Source organism: Balaenoptera ricei, chromosome 1, assembly GCF_028023285.1.
Source record: "Balaenoptera ricei isolate mBalRic1 chromosome 1, mBalRic1.hap2, whole genome shotgun sequence".
Classification (NCBI taxonomy): domain Eukaryota; kingdom Metazoa; phylum Chordata; class Mammalia; order Artiodactyla; family Balaenopteridae; genus Balaenoptera; species Balaenoptera ricei.
In genome coordinates, this window is record NC_082639.1 from 167,330,191 (window position 1) to 167,346,852 (window position 16,662).

The window sequence follows — 16,662 nt, forward strand, 5'->3', positions numbered from 1 at the left end:
GCTTTGTACATGCTGTTCCCTCTCCTTAGACGGCCCCTTCCCCTCGGCCTTGCCCAGCTACTTCTTTCTCTTTCTTCTAATGTGCTGTCTTCTGTGTAGTCTCTTCTGTGTCATCTTCCTTGGCTCCGGGCAGATTTAACATCTGGCCCTGCGCGGCTATAATACTCTGCATATGCCACAAAACTGTATTCAGTATATTGGAGTAATTTTATATGTCTTTTCTCTTCCTAGAAAAAGGCCATTTCTTAGTCATCTCCCAGAACCTAGCACGATATGCGATACAAAGAATATATCTGATAAAAATCCGATGAATAAACTAGGAGAATTACTAATCCATCCTAAATACAAGTCTAATAAAGGAAATTACTGCCTATTAGGCTGGTACTGTACCATGTTAGAAAGATAAAACTATCCTGGGCCTGATAAAGAAATACTGTTATAGTCGTGGAAGCAGCCGGAATGGGAGGCCGTTTATAAATGGATTCTTCATGATTCACCGCATCAGCCTCTAAGGCTGGTTCCACAGCCGCCACCTTGCAGTTCGCAGTGCGTCTGAGGTTTGAAGTTAGCTCAAGGGAAAACAAGACTGGCTTCTGACAAGCTTATTTTTAAGCTTAAGGTCAGATTTTATTATAAAAAAATAAATACAATGTGTTCTAAGAAGCAGAAGAATTTTTTTTAATCTCTCTCTTCAGCTGAAATCTCTGTATGGTCAAGAAAACATTAATTGTTTGCTTGCCTCCAGGAAAGTCATTAACCTACACTAAAAAAAATTCAGGTTTCATCGACAGCCTCACACATCCAGCTCTCAACAAAACATGAATAGAGCTCTCTTACCGAGTTCTCACTCACAACCGAACCGCTGATTATAGATGCCCTGGTCTCCAAGTTTGTTTTCTTCACTAAAATAAATGTCTCCTGAGGCTACAGATGCATACCAGGCTGCTGATCAGGTGGAAAGAGGCCGAGCCTCATGGTGAGGATGTCATTTTGCCACCTGGGAGCACGGAAGAGGAAGCAGAGCCTCGGGCGAGGGCACAGGAGTAAGTGCTTTCTGGCAAGGTCCCAGGACTCCCCATTAAATGCTATAGGAAGGCGGGACTCTTAGGATAAGAGTAGGAGCAGGAGACAAAACAAGGGGTGGTGATGCGTTCATACAGTCAGAGCTCCAGCTGCAGCCACAACAGGACACACATCCAAGCTGTTTCTCATTCGGCAATGTACACCTACTCCCGGGTAGACAGACTCTCAGAGGTGGCAGACCTCAGCAACAAGTAAACAGAAACTGCGAATTACACGCCACTGAGGAAGGGTCATGGGTCTAGAAATCAGAAGTCAGGTTCTGTCTTGGCTTAGTCTCTAGACGTGTGGCCTTGGACAAGTCAGTTAACGTTTGGGGGACTCAGTCTCTTATCTGTAAAATTAAGAGTCCAATCAGATAATCGCTTAGGTCCCTTCCAGTTTTAAACTACTACAATTCCATGTAAGGATTCTAAACTATGAAAATTAAGATGTTATAATTTTAGATATTTTTCCAATACAAATTTAAGAAAGAACCTTCATTAGGATGTTTCCTCTTTCATTGCCTAAGAGATAAATCACCATATCCTCTCACAAAGAGAAACAAATATAAAATACAACAGAAATGACAAGCCTCACCAAAGACCCTCACCCAGCACAGCATTTAAGCACCGCATGATATTCGAGCATGGTATTCATATGATAGAGACATGCCTGGAGCTTTCATACCCCCCTAATAGCTCATTAAGAAGTTTTAACCCCAAAAGAAGACAACTTATGTTTTTCTTAGTTAAGAGAATCCAGGTGTTTTCACCACTGATGCTCTAAGTGATCCCAGCCATAATAGCCAGTGTTCTACCAGTGTTACACCCATCTTAAGGTTTCCTAAGTTGAATGCCCTCCCTCTTATTTTGACTCAGGAGCAAATGATCTTGAAGGCAATCCACGTGGGCCAGTGCGGCTGGAAAAAGCCACACTGGGCAAGCAGAGGTTCCTTCCACGCCACACAAACAAGGAATGCCTACGGTGACAGAATTCAGTGCAGCCTGAAGGATCTTTTGCTTTTCCTTAACACGCTTCTGGATAGCTTTGCTCAAGAACAAGTTTACTTGAGCTCCATATCTATCATTCCTCTATATAAGCTCCTCTACATCAGGAGGACTGGTTTCCTTCAGGTGGGTAATGTCTCTATACAGCTCATGAGTGATCCTTTTTTCTGGGCTCCTCTTGACAAGGAGGAGAGCCCAACAGTCACCAAAACAGTGGACTTCCTCTTTGCATCCCCGCAGCATTCTGCTCGTTTATGTAATATCACAATCACAGCCATCTATCTGGAGGGGATCAATGACAGTACTTTTTCCCACATTATTTTACTATGTAGGGTGAACAATATAGTTAGCAACAGGTCTGCTCAGTTTATGGCTAATACAAGATAGGCCATCAAGAGCTGCTTATTAACCAGCTCTTAATTTATACATACTGCACAGAAGTTAGTTTTGGAGGAATATTACTTGTACTATACTATGCTTAGGGAAAGGATTCTGTAGTATTCAATAAGGAATACTTACCCTAGATAGAGTGGGTGCATACTCCCTACACACTTAAAATTGCTAATTACTAAGTCATCCTAGGATTAAGGCTGTATTGCATTTATAAACACTACCAAATTTACCCTTATGAGTTTATTCTTCAAAAGATAAGGTAAATTACCAGGCAGAAAGAGGAGCCAACCCTCATTTCCTTGTTGTTGCCAAAATTTGAGCTGTTTTCTCTAGGATTTCCATTGACTATTGTGAAAAAATTCAAAATTGGTCAATTTTGGAAGAAATTTAAAAGTGGCCAAATGTTCTAATAAATCTATGTTAAATTTTTGGTTCTACAATGACTGTACTATTGGATTACTTTATTTTGTTTCTCCCAAATCAATTCTTTACTAGAGTCTACTAAACTAGGTTAATAATTAGGTTTCTTTAAGAGAAATGACGATATTCATAGATTGCTACCAAGAAAAGGATCAGAGCTAAATAGGTCCGGTGTTTCTTCCTTCATGTGCAACGTTAAGACAAGGCTACTGAAAAATTTATATTGTGGATTATGTGTGCTTTGAAAACCCAAGCTTTGAGAAGTACTATTTTGTTTGTTTGTTTGTTTGTTTTGGTATCAAAAGACAAAACAAAGAAAATTAAAAGCTAGGTATACTAATGTACTTTTTCAAATATACCTGGAAAAGAAACTATTTCATTTAACAATATCCTGGAGAATAGCAATGCTTCTATAATGTATTTTTACAGAAATAATTCTGCTTCTTAAAGCACAGGTTAAAATACCAATGAAAACCCAACATCTCACAGTTGTTTTATAGAAAATAGAAGAGATTTAATAAAAAGAGACAATCCTATTTTTTCCACTAGAATTGCTGCCAAAGGGAATACATATTGAAAGATCAAGGCTTAGAAATGCTCCACATGGTAAACAGAATAAAACTCGTCACCAATCTGAAAAATTATATAAACAAACAGCAAATTCTACATAGATGACTACAAATTAGTAAACTGATAAAAAGTGTCACCCGGAGACAGTCTTGGTAAGAAGAAATGTTTAAAATATTTTTTTGCTCTTTGATGGTTTGTTGATAAATGATAAAATAGAGAACTTTGTTTTCACCAAGAAATCCAAAGTACATAAAAGCACCAGGATGGGTATTGTTCAGCTTATGTTAAAATGGTGCAAGGAACGACAGAGACTGTCTCTGTTGCCTAGGTCGTTAAATAAAAAAGCCACAGCTTATCACATTTTATTACAATTTAATATCTGCGTATTTGTTTCTCCCATAGACAGAGCTTCCCATGGACTAGGACATCTGCTTCTCACTCACCCTGTATCTTCAGCACCTGTACGGTCAAGACTGGCACACAGAGAGACTTTAAAAGTACGGCAACTTACAATCTCATTCTTGAACCTTTTCAAAAGAGTCTGTGGGGAGTAATAAACATATTTGCTTAGAAATGACCACCTCATTCTGCTCTTTTTCAGAATGTCCACTCCATGCTGAGTCACCATCAATAGGCAGAGACTTGGCCATCCTCTTGGCACTCCCTGTAAACCTGTTTAGGAATCCACAAAAGGAAGAGAAGTCCACTAGGCAGCATGGGGTTGGGACTTCTTGGGGATGCTGTGTAGTTTTCCAGGGTGGGACCTATATCTTAAACGTATACCAGTACTAACAGAACTCCATTATCAAGAGGAGAGCAAAAACACTAAGTTCAGATGGGTTCTGAACAGCGGATGGCATTAAGAATTTAGATAGAGAAACTCCACCTACCAGCCCAGATGGAGTAATAAGAATTGGATCTACCCTTCCACATGAAACAATAAAAAACCTGGACAAAGTATATGAAAAATATGAAAAAAAAAAAAGTTTTCATGACACTGAACATTAGGAGACGAAGACCAGGATCACTGAGAGACGGGAAAAGAACAAAAAGATGGCCCCAGTTTACGGAAGAGAGTTATGGTGCAAGAAGAGGGAAGCCTGGTGGATTCCTTGAGATAAGATGATGAAGTTGAGTGTAGAAGGAGACCAAAAGGGCTGGACCTCACAGGTCAGAACGCCAGAGAGGACAAAACTGCACAGTGGGAACTCTACAAATCTGCCAGTGCTCACCCTTCAGGACTCAACACGGTACTGATCAGTACAGGCACATGAGGACGCTACCCTAGCCTGGGGACACACCAACTGAAAGGACTGGAGGTAACAGTACCAGGCAGTCAAACAAGGCCAAAAATCTGCTCCCATCAGCCCAAGGAGAAAACCTCAAGATTCATAGGGCACTGGAAAAGGACTCAGAGAGTCTTGCTTCAGTGACTTAACCAAGACCAGACATTGATCTGGTACCACCCTGTAAATCTTGAAAGCAAGACTCCACAAAATCAGACTGTTTCCAGGTAACTTAACTATGTTCCAGAAAAACAGCTCAAGAATACTTTGAGGGAATACAAATATATCCAGCACTCCAAAAGGTAAAATAATGGCTGTCTAGCCTGCATTCAAACATTATTAGGCATAGATAGAATCAGGAAAATACAATCCATGAGGAAGAAAAAAGCTGTCAATGAAATGGACCCAGAACCAACACAGATGTTAGCATGAACAGACAAGGACACTAAGAGATATTATAATTGTATTCCATATGTTCGAGAAATTAGACACGAGGAAGACATTTAAAAAGACCCAAATCAAACTCCTAGAGATGAAAACCACAACGTCTGAAGTGAAAAATGCACTGGATGAGGGGGCTTCCCTGGTGGCTCAGTGGTTAAGAATCCGTCTGCCAATGCAGGGGACACGGGTTCGAGCCCTGGTTCGGGAAGATCCCACATGCTGTGGAGCAACTAAGCCCGTGCGCCACAGCTACTGAGCCCACGTGCCACAACTACTGAAGCCTGCGTGCCTAGAGCCCAAGCTCCTCAACAAGAAAAGCCACCACAATGAGAAGCCCGTGCACCGCAACGAAGAGTAGCCCCAGCTTGCTGCAACTAGAGAAAGCTGCGTGCAGCAACGAAGACCCAATGCAGCCAAAAAATAAATAATAAATAAATAAATAAATAAATTTATTTTAAAAAAATGCACTGGATGAGATTCATGGAGGGTAACTTGAAGACACAGCAATAGAAAATATCCAAAATAGAACACAGACAGAAAAAAAATAATTAAAAAAAAAACTAAAAAGGGAAAGAGCTCAGTGAGCTGTGACTTCAAGAGAGCAAATACACCTGAGAGGAAAGAGCAGTCTGGTGTCAGCACATGTGCACTAGACAGCTGTCCCATAATGTGGTCAAGGATGTGGTATGGGGTCATAGATGACCACAAAGGTAACAACTGTTCCTTGATGAAGTCAGCCCCATTACTTCTGAACAATTAGCACTTACCAAATGACACCTTCCACACAGGGTTAGAGTGAGAAGGACTGGGGTCAAGAGGAGATGGACCAGATAAGCCACTGAGTGCTGTCGGTAAGAATGAACTGTAATCCTACGCATGAAGCACCGTGAGATTCAGACACACACATACACACTTTCTGTTTGACACTAGGCCATGGTACACATCGTAACCTTTAGAGCACAACTAACACTTCTCAATTGAGGCCACTTCCTTCACAGTTTATCTTATAAAATAGGGCTGTAACAATGAAATCAATAGGTTAAATTTACCACAATATAAAAACAACACACATAATAGATTTAGAACAGAACTGCAGCTTTATCTTCATTGGTTCCCTTGCAGAGGGAGATCCTGTAAAACTTTATGATTCCTCTTTTCACTTATAAACCAGATAAAAGAAGTACTAGTTACTTGTTAAGCACTAGAGGCTGTTCTTTATCTTAAACACAGAATGCATCAAAATACCAGAGTGATGGTATTTTGATGGTATATCTCTTCTTTCAGAGAGAAGCCCTTAGCTCTGCTGTTTTACTGTCCTTCATCATAGGGAAAAAATATCAAATATTAATGAGAAACAAGGATAGATTTCATACACAGTAAATAAAACTAGTTAGCCAGGCCCATTGACAGGACTTAAGCCATCCTTTACAGAAAAATAGTATTGCTTCAATTAATTTGGTAACATATTTTCAAAGGTCCAGGGCATGAAAACAATCAGTCAGCTTAGACCTCATTCCTTGCAACAAATAGGAAAAAAAAAATTTTATGCAGGCAATATTTTTTAAATAAAACAACAAAAAATTAGATCTCTGACTCTAAAAATCAAAATTTGGTCAAACGGCATTAAGTTCCCCTTTGTTTTAACAAGAAATGAAATGGTTTTCCTTAGAAACTCTAACTCCAAAGGATAAACATATTAAAATAAACCACCAAAACCCACTGGAGCATCTGCTTTTCTATAAACACACAGGATATCTTGTGGGAAACAAGCCTCATCGAAAGCAGGACTGCATTAAATAACACACTCTACATTTGCTTGTCAGATTTCAGAACAACAACAAAACCCACAAATATTATATCTACTTTGCAACATATGTATAACTAAGCTAAAACTGACAAGTAGAAATCTAAATCATGTTATTTTAATTTTTTCTAATAATTTGTAGGTTTAAATAAATAAAAGGTATTAATTTCAACTTTCATTTCCTTTCAGCATATTTATATGGTACAACCACTTCTATTAGAAGGAAGCAAACCAGGCTGTTGACTGTCCAACTGATTTCTCTGCTGCCCCCTTCTGCTTCAACAGGACACAGGAAGCAGGTTCCCCAGATGACAAAAATATCTCGAAGCCAGGTTAACAGAATGCAAAATCCAGACTGGCATTAAGACTTGATTAACTCATTTTTTTTTAAAGGAGTTTTTCATTTTGCCACAGTACTCATTTCATGTACATCCTGAAATCCGATCCATGTGTCAGGTTATGCAAACCCAGTGCTGACAAGGCACTTATTCTGTTAAGTAGGAAGCAACTTAGGAATCCATTCTGTCATGCATGCAGCCAGCAACTTCACATTTACAGTAAAAAAATTACTCTTTAAAAATTGGGTTCCTTTATTCCTAAAAAACAGTGCAAGAATAGTATTTCTCACCACTGGTCAAATGTATGTATTCTATGACAGGGTGTCTTTCTGTTAGGAACTTAGAAGCTAATAATTACGATAGCATGATTACTTCAAAGGCATAGGGCATGTGCCCTCGTTGGCTTCTCTGCCTTCTCCAGTGCAGAAACAATGGCTGATGCTCCAACAACTGCCTTGAACCATGTAGGACCTGCAAGAAGAAAGCCAGGTGCAGCATGGCCAAAACAGACTCAGCCAGGACCTCTGAGGTCTTTCTAAAGCTGTTACTCCAGCCCTGCAATACTTGCCTGGTTTCTTTTATGTGCCTATATCTATGTCACTGTAGTTGGGTCTCTGTTTCTAGCAGCTAGGTGTTTTAACTAATACACTCCCTCCTGAATGACTCTCCATTACCCATCAGATGTCCCAAATCCTGCTCCACCTTCTGTCACATGCTTTCCAACTTCACCTCTGTCACAGGCTACACCATTTTTCCTAAGAATTCTATTCGCTATCATGCCCCAAATTTTCATAGATCAGGTTTCTCTGCCTGAAACCAGACCCCAATCCACCCACTATTGGCTTACTAAATTCCTAGCCCCCATCCTAAGCTCAAGGGTCACTCCCATGTGGTCTCTGCTGGCCCTTTCTTCCCCAGACCAAGTGAGGCTCTCCTTTTCTGTGTCTCCCTTCTCCCTCTGCCAGCATCCCACTCACAGCTCTCCTTGTTGAATTTTAATCATCTGTATATGTATCTGTCTTCTATAAAACCCTGTTTCTGAGAGCAGGGAGTATGTCATGTTCATCTCTATATCCTCAGCATCTGGCATAGTGTCTGGCTCATGACCTTGACTAGAGGACCAACATCTTGATTTATAAATAATGGGTGACAGGCCAGCCAACCTTGAATGTGACTTGTTCTGTGAAATCATTATCCTCAACCCAACCTCTCCCTCCTGTGTGTCTCCAGAACACTCCACACACACTACTGAGTAAAGAACTGTGGTTAGCTATTCACATATTTGCCTCTCCTGCCAGACTGGGAGAACAAGAAAGGCAGGGACCACGTATCACACAGGTTTGGTACCAACACAGAGCACCATGCCTGACTTACAAAACTTGTTCAATAAGTATTTACTCAGTGTTGACACAGAATGACTAAATGAAGAATGGCCTTCTTTACTCTCCTGTTCACCACACTACTACAGTAGGGATACAAAATAATCAGTTAGAGTCCCTGCTTTCACTGAGCAGGGATCTCTGAACTGAGATTCCTCCCTCATGTTTGTTTGTTTGACTTTACTTTCCAGCATTATCATAAATTTTGAAACCCCTCCCATTTTGTCAAGGACAACTGCTCTCCTAATTATTGTTCATTTTAATTCTAATCTTTTAAAAATGAAAGAGCACATCTCACTCCCTCTTGCGAGAACACCAGAATCACAACTAGCTGCTGGACAATCATCGACAGGAAGACACTGGAACTCACCAAAAAAAGATAACCCACATCCAAAGACAAAGGAGAAGCCACAATGAGACGGTAGGAGGGGCACAATCACAGTAAAATCAAATCCCATAACTGCTGGGTGGGTGACTCACAAACTGGAGAACACTTATACCATAGAAGTCCACCCACTGGAGTGAAGGTTCTAAGCCCCACGTCAGGCTTCCCAACCTGGGGGTCCGGCAACGGGAGGAGGAATTCCTAGAGAATCAGACTTTGAAGCCTAGTGGGAATTGATTGCAGGACTTCGACAAGACTGGGGGAAACAGAGACTCCACTCTTGGAGGGCACACACAAAGTAGTGTGCGCATCGGGACCCAGGGGAAGGAGCAGTGATGCCAGGGGAGACTGAACCAGACCTACCTGCTAGTGTTGGAGGGTCTCCTGCAGAGGCAGGGGGTGGTTGTGGCTCACCATGGGGACAAGGACACTGGCAGCAGAAGTTCTGGGAAGTACTCCTTGGCATAAGCCCTCCCAGTCGGACATTAGCGCCACCAAAGAGCCCAGGTAGGCTCCAGTGCTGGGTTGCCTCAGGCCAAACAACCAACAGGGAGGGAACCCAGCCCCACCCATCAGCAGAAAAGTGGATTAAAGTTTTACTGAGTTCTGCCTACCAGAGCAACAGTCAGCTCTACCCACCACCAGTCCCTCCCATCAAGCCTCTTAGATAGCCTCATCCACCAGAGGGCAGACAGCAGAAGCAAGAAAAACTATAATCCTGCAGCCTGTGGAACAAAAACCATATTCACAGAAAGACAGACAAGATGAAAAGGCAGAGGGCTATGTACCAGATGAAGGAACAAGATAAAACCACAGAAAAACAACTAAATGAAGTGGAGATAGGCAACCTTCCAGAAAAAGAATTCAGAATAATGATAGTGAAGATGATCCAGGCCCTCAGAAAAACAATGGAGGCAAAGATCCAGAAGATGCAAGAAATGTTTAACAAAGACCTAGAAGAATTAAAGAACAAACAAACAGAGACGAACAATACAATAACTGAAATGAAAACTACACTGGAAGGAATCAATAGCAGAATAACTGAGGCAGAAGAACGGATAAGTGACCTGGAAGACAGAATGGTGGAATTCAGTGCTGCAGAAGAGAATAAAGAAAAAAGAATGAAAAGAAATGAAGACAGCCTAAGAGACCTCTGGGACAACATTAAACGCAACAACATTCACATTATAGGGATACCAGAGGGAGGAGAGAGAGAAAGGACCAGAGAAAATATTTGAAGAGATTATAGTTGAAAACTTCGCTAACATGGGAAAGGAAATAGTCACCCAAGTCCAGGAAGCTCAGCGAGCCCCATACAGGATAAACCCAAGGAGAAACACGCTGAGACACACAGTAATCAAACTGACAAAATATAAAGACAAAGAAAAATTATTGAAAGCAGCAAGGGAAAAACGAAAAATAACATACAAGGGAACTCCCATAAGATTAACAGCTGACTTCTCAGCAGAAACTCTACAAGCCAGAAGGGAGTGGCATGATATACTTAAAGTGATGAAAGACAAGAACCTACAACCAAGATTACTCTACCCGGCAAGGATCTCATTCAGATTTGATGGAGAAATCAAAAGCTTTACAGACAAGCAAAGGCTAAGAGAATTCAGCACTACCAAACCACCTTTACAACAAATGCTAAAGAAACTTCTCTAGGCAGGAAACACAAGAGAAGAAAAAGACCTACAATAACAAACCAAAACAATTAAGAAAATGGTCATAGGAACATACATATCGATAATTACCTTAAATGTGAATGGATTAAATGCTCCCACCAAAAGACACAGGCTTGCTGAATGGATACAAAAACAAGATCCATATATATGCTGTCTACAAGAGACCCACTTCAGACCTAGGGACACATACAGACTGAAAATGAGGGGATGGAAAAAGATATTCCATGCAAATGGAAATCAAAAGAAAGCTAGAGTAGCTACACTCATATCAGATAAAACAGACTTTAAAATAAAGAATGTTACAAGAGACAAGGAAGGACACTACATAATGATCAAGGGATCAATCCAAGGAGAAGATATAACAATTATAAATATATATGCACCCAACATAGGAGCACCTCAATACATAAGGCAACTGCTACTAGCTATAAAAGAGGAAATCGACAGTAACACAATAATAGTGGGGGACTTTAACACCTCACTTACATCAATGTACAGATCATCCAAAATGAAAATAAATAAGGACATAGAAGCTTTAAATGACACAATAGACCAGATAGATTTAATTGATATTTATAGGACATTCCATCCAAAAACAGCAGATTACACTTTCTTCTCAAGTGCGCACGGAACATTTTCCAGGAGAGATCACATCTTGGGTCACAAATCAAGCCTCAGTAAATTTAAGAAAATTGAAATCATATCAAGCATCATTTCTCACCACAACACTATGAGATTAGAAATGAATTACAGGGAAAAAAGCATAAAAAACACAAACACATGGAGGCTAAACAATACGTTACTAAATAACCAAGAGATCACTTAAGAAATCAAAGAGGAAATCAAAAAATACCTAGAGACAAATGACAATGAAAACACGACAATCCAAAACCTATGGGATGCAGCAAAAGCAGTTCTAAGAGGGAAGTTTATACCTATACAAGCCTACCTCAAGAAACAAGAAAAATCTCAAATAAACAATCGAACCTTACACCTAAAGGAACTAGAGAAAGAAGAACAAACAAAACCCAAAGTTAGCAGAAGGAAAGAAATTATAAAGATCAGAGCAGAAATAAATCAAACAGAAACAAAGAAAACAAGAGCAAAGATCAATAAAACTAAAAGCTGGTTCTTTGAGAAGATATACAAAATTGATAAAACATTAGCCAGACTGATCAAAAAAAGAGGGAGAGAACTCAAATCAATAAAATTAGAAATGAAGAAGGAGAAGTTACAACAGCCACCACAGAAATACAAAGCATCCTAAGAGACTACTACAAGCAACTCTACGCCAATAAAATGGACAACCTGGAAGAAATGGACAAATTCTTAGAAAGGTATAACCTTCCAAGACTGAACCAGGAAGAAATAGAAAATATGAACAGACAAATCACAAGTAATGAAATTGAAACTGTGATTAAAAATCTTCCAACAGGGCTTCTCTGGTGGCGCAGTGGTTGAGAATCTGCCTGCCAATGCAGGGGACACAGGTTCGAGCCCTGGTCTGGGAAGATACCACATGCCGTGGAGCAACTAGGCCCGTGAGCCACAACTACTGAGCCTGCACATCTGGAGCTTGTGGTCCGCAACAAGAGAGGCCGCGATAGTGAGAGGTCCGCGCACCACGATGAAGAGTGGCCCCCGCTTGCTGCAACTAGAGAAAGCCCTTGCACAGAAACGAAGACCCAACACAGCCAAAAATAAATAAATTAATTAATTAATTTTTTAATTTAAAAAAAAAATCTTCCAACAAACAAAAGTCCAGGACCAGATAGCTTCACAGGTGAATTCTATCAAACATTTAGAGAAGAGCTAACACCCATCCTTCTCAAACTCTTCCAAAAAATTGCGGAGGAAGGAACACTCGCAAACTCATTCTATGAGGCCAACATCACCCTGCAACCAAAACCAGACAAAGGTACTACAAAAAAAGAAAATTACAGACCATTATCACTCATGAATATAGATGCAAAAATCCTCAACAAAATACTAGCAAACAGAATCCAACAACACATTAAAAGGATCATACACCATGATCAAGTGGGATTTACCCCAGGGATGCAAGCATTCTTCAATATATGCAAATCAATCAATGCGATACACCATATTGACAAATTGAAGAATAAAAACCATATGATCATCTCAATAGATGCAGAAAAAGCTTTTGACAAAATTCAACACCCATTTATGATAAAAACTCTCCAGAAAGTGGGCATAGAGGGAACCTACCTCAACATAATAAAGGCCATATATGACAAACCCACAGCAAACATCATTCTCAATGGTGAAAAACTGAAAGCATTTCCTCTAAGATCAGGAAGAAGACAAGGATGTCCACTCTCACCACTATTATTCAACATAGTTTTGGAAGTCCTAGCCACGGCAATCAGAGAAGAAAAAGAAATAAAAGGAATACAAATTGGAAAAGAAGAAGTAAAACTGTCACTGTTTGCAGATGACATGATACTATACATAAAGAATCCTAAAACTGCCACCAGAAAACTACTAGAGCTAATCAATGAATTTGGTAAAGTTGCAGGATACAAAATTAATGCACAGAAATCTCTTGCATTCCTATACACTAATGATGAAAAATCTGAAAGAGAAATTATGGAAACACTCCCATTTACCATTGCAACAAAAAGAATAAAATACCTAGGAATAAACCTACCTAGGGAAACAAAAGACCTGTATGCAGAAAACTATAAGACACTGATGAAAGAAATTAAAGATGATACCAACAGATGGCGAGGTATACCATGTTCTTGGATTGGAAGAATCAATATTGTGAAAATGACTATACAACCCAAAGCAATCTACCGATTCAGTGCAATCGCTATCAAATTACCAATGGCATTTTTTACGGAACTAGAACAAATCATCTCAAATGTTGTATGGAGACACAAAAGACCCCGAATAGCCAAAGCAGTCTTGAGGGAAAAAAACGGAGCTGGAGGAATCAGACTCCCTGACTTCAGACTATATTACAAAGCTACAGTAATCAAGAGAATATGGTACTGCCACAAAAACAGAAACACAGATAAATGGAACAAGATAGAAAGCCCAGAGATAAACCCACGCACCTATGGTCAACTAATCTATGACAAAGGAGGCAAAGATATACAGTGGAGAAAAGACAGCCTCTTCAATAATTGGTGCTGGGAAAACTGTACAGTTACATGTAAAAGAATGAACTTAGAACACTCCCTAACACCATCACAAAAATAAACTCAAAATGGATTAGAGACCTAAATGTAAGACCAGACACTATAAAACTCTTAGAGGAAAACATAGGAAGAACACTCTTTGACATAAATCACAGCAAGATCTTTTTTCATCCACCTCCTAGAGTAATGGAAATAAAAACACAAATAAACAAATGGGACCTAATGAAACTTCAAAGCTTTTGCACAGCAAAGGAAACCATAAACAAGACGAAAGACAACCCTCAGAATGGGAGAAAATATTCGTAAACGAATCAACGGACAAAGGATTAATCTCCAAAATATATAAACAGCTCATTCAGCTCAATATTAAAGAAACAAACACCCCAATCCAAAAATGGGCAGAAGACCTAAATAGACATTTCTCCAAAGAAGACATACAGATGGCCAAGAAGCACATTAAAAGCTGCTCAACATCCCTAATTATTAGAGAAATGCAAATCAAAACTACAATTAGGTATCACCTCACATCAGTCAGAATGGGCATCATCAGAAAATCTACAAACAACAAATGCTGGAGAGGGTGTGGAGAAAAGGGAACCCTCTTGCACTGTTGGTGGGAATGTAAATTGATACAGCCACTATGGAGAACAGTATGGAGGTTCCTTAAAAGACTAAAAATAGTATTACCATATGATCCAGCAATCCCACTACTGGGCGTATACCCAGAGAAAACCGTAATTCATAAAGACACATGCACCCGAATGTTCATTGCAGCACTATTTACAATAGCCAGGTCATGGAAGCAACCTAAATGCCCATCAACAGACGAATGGATAAAGAAGTTGTGGTACATATATACAATGGAATATTACTCAGCCATAAAAAGGAAAGAAATTGAGTCATTTGTTGAGACGTGGATGGATCTAGAGACTGTCATACAGAGTGAAGTTAAGTCAGAAAGAGAAAAACAAATATTGTATATTAACACATGTATGTGGAACGTAGAAAAATGGTACAGATGAACCGGTTTGCAGGGCAGAAGTTGAGACACAGATGTAGAGAACAAACGTATGGACACCAAGGGGGGAAAACCGTGGTGGGGTGGGGATGGTGGTGTGCTGAATTGGGCGATTGGGATTGACATGTATACACTGATGTGTATAAAACTGATGACTAATAAGAACCTGCAGTATAAAAAAACAAACAAAAAAACAACTAATACTAAACTTTCTTTGGGTTATTTGTATGGAAATATGTTAATATAAATGTTTCAGACATTACATGAAATTTCTAAAAATCTTATCTGTTCTGGTATAATGTTATAAGTCATAATTCTAGTTATTACTTTAAAATGTATATCAGAAATAACTAAATTTCCTTGTCAATTGCATTATTTTGAACTTTCATCAAATCTTTAACCGTGGTCATTTTTAAGTCTTTTGTCATTTACAGACAGTTCTGGGTGTACTCTGATGCTTTCGCAAAAATTTTCCTATAAAAGGGTTTCATCTTCAAGGAATTCATGGAAAAGACTCTGACAAGTACAGGTTTCTGGTAACTGACTATACTGCTGAACTGAATGAATAAGCATTTTCAGAACTCTAATGGAAAACTGATGAATTCATAAAAGTGCTAACAAAAGATCAAGATGAAAAAAAATTAATTACATGGGACTGAGTGAACTGATGAGGATGATTATAATGTTTGTGACTTTGTGTTTGAATAAAAAAAAAAAAAAGAAAGAGCACAAAATTCATCTAACTGTGTCTGTTAAAATAAACAGAGGTTGAATTGAGATATAATGTATTTTTTGGTCTAGATACTTACTTTTCAGTTTATTCCCAGACAAGTAATATTGTTGATTATTTTTCTTTTTTAAAAAAATTTATTTATTTGTTTATTTTTGGCTGTATTGGGTCTTCGTTGCTGCGCATGGTCTTTCTCTAGTTGTGGCAAGCGGGGGCTACTCTTCATTGCAGTGCGCGGGCTTCTCATTGCGGTGGCTTCTCTTTGTTGCGGAGCACAGGCTCTAGGCGTGCAGGCTTCAGTAGTTGTAGCACGAGGCCTCAGTAGTTGTGGCATGAGCTTAGTTGCTCTGCAGCATATGGGATCCTCCTGAACTAGGGATCGAACCCGTGTCCCCTGCATTGGCAGGCAGAATCTTAACCACTGCGCCACCAGGGAAGTCCCAATTATTTTTCTTCCACTTCCTAAAATTAACTGCAGCTAACACCAGACTCTTTTAATAGATGGATAAAGACTTGCCCTATAGGGCAGTAACTACAAAATGACTGCTGTGGAAAGGAGGAAGGATGCATTCTGGAACTGGCCCTTAAATGAGTATCCAGTGATGTCACTCTGGGATAAAGAACACAGTGTTAACAATGGCATCTGGGAATATATTACCCATGACAGGAGCATCACAGCACAACAAAGAGATTTACTAAAAGATTTCTAATCAAACAAAATATCATAAGCAAATTAAAAATGTCCATGCTCAGAATAAGATACCAGTTAATACAATACCTATATCCTCTTTTACAGTAATGTATATCACCTCCAGTGAGCTACCGTGATACTCGAAAATACTGAATATTTCCATTTCCAAGGGAAAATCCCCCTTTATTCTCTCAAATTTTAAAAAGAAACATATTTTATAGAATGTTTGGGAAGGAAAAACTGATACCACAGAAAGGAAGAAAAGAAAAAAGAATTTCCA

At 39.4% G+C, this 16,662-nt stretch overlaps 1 protein-coding gene across 7 annotated transcripts in view; it reads right to left on the bottom strand.

The window, feature by feature from the left end:
* The window catches only part of SMYD3 (SET and MYND domain containing 3), a 715,741-nt gene that overhangs the window by 319,652 nt on the left and 379,427 nt on the right, over nucleotides 1–16,662 (bottom strand). The window contains exon 1 of one of the 7 annotated variants that reach the window (XM_059905358.1): nucleotides 9,452–9,472. The exons of 5 other annotated variants lie outside the window; for them this stretch is intronic. The gene's annotated coding sequence lies outside the window, so the exon portion shown is untranslated. Of the gene's footprint in view, nucleotides 1–837; nucleotides 859–9,451; nucleotides 9,473–16,662 lie in introns of those variants that run through there. One more of the 7 variants, XM_059905362.1, reaches the window with a different exon arrangement.